Raw genomic sequence first — 473 nt, forward strand, 5'->3', positions numbered from 1 at the left:
CCACCTCTTGCAGCCTACTCCCTGCCCCTAGCCCCTCCCCAGCCCTGCCCTTTAGTCCCTGGGCTCTGCCCATCCCATAGCTCCACCCTTCCCTCTGCTCCTGACTCCGCCCTCCATGGCATCACTGTTGCCTGGCCCTACCCCTTCAGATGTGGCCCCGCCCCCCTCACCCACATGCTTACCTAAACATTGCATGTTGTTGCCCCGCCCTTTACCTGGCCCCACCCTTCTCCAATGGCCCCACCCTTTCCTAATAGCCCTGCCCTTTTTCCAGTGGCCCCACCTCCACTTAGGGCCCCACCCTTTGCCAATGACTCCACCCCATTGCTCATGGCCCCGCCCTTTCCCAGTACTCCCACCCCTCACTCAGGGCCCCACCCTTTCCCAATGACTTTGCCCCTCACTCAGGACCCCACTCTTTTCCAGTACCCCCCTCCCCTCACTCAGGACACCACCCTTTCCCAATGGCCCTG

The 473-nt window shown here is 62.2% G+C and overlaps 1 protein-coding gene across 1 annotated transcript in view; it reads left to right on the forward strand.

Annotated features, from left to right (window-relative positions):
- Positions 1-473, forward strand: part of OSBPL7 (oxysterol binding protein-like 7) — an 8,475-nt gene that overhangs the window by 6,875 nt on the left and 1,127 nt on the right. The gene's annotated exons all lie outside the window — the stretch shown is intronic.

The sequence above is a fragment of the Haliaeetus leucocephalus genome, unplaced genomic scaffold (genome assembly GCF_000737465.1).
Source record: "Haliaeetus leucocephalus isolate CR32 unplaced genomic scaffold, Haliaeetus_leucocephalus-4.0 Scaffold110, whole genome shotgun sequence".
In the NCBI taxonomy this organism is placed as follows: domain Eukaryota; kingdom Metazoa; phylum Chordata; class Aves; order Accipitriformes; family Accipitridae; genus Haliaeetus; species Haliaeetus leucocephalus.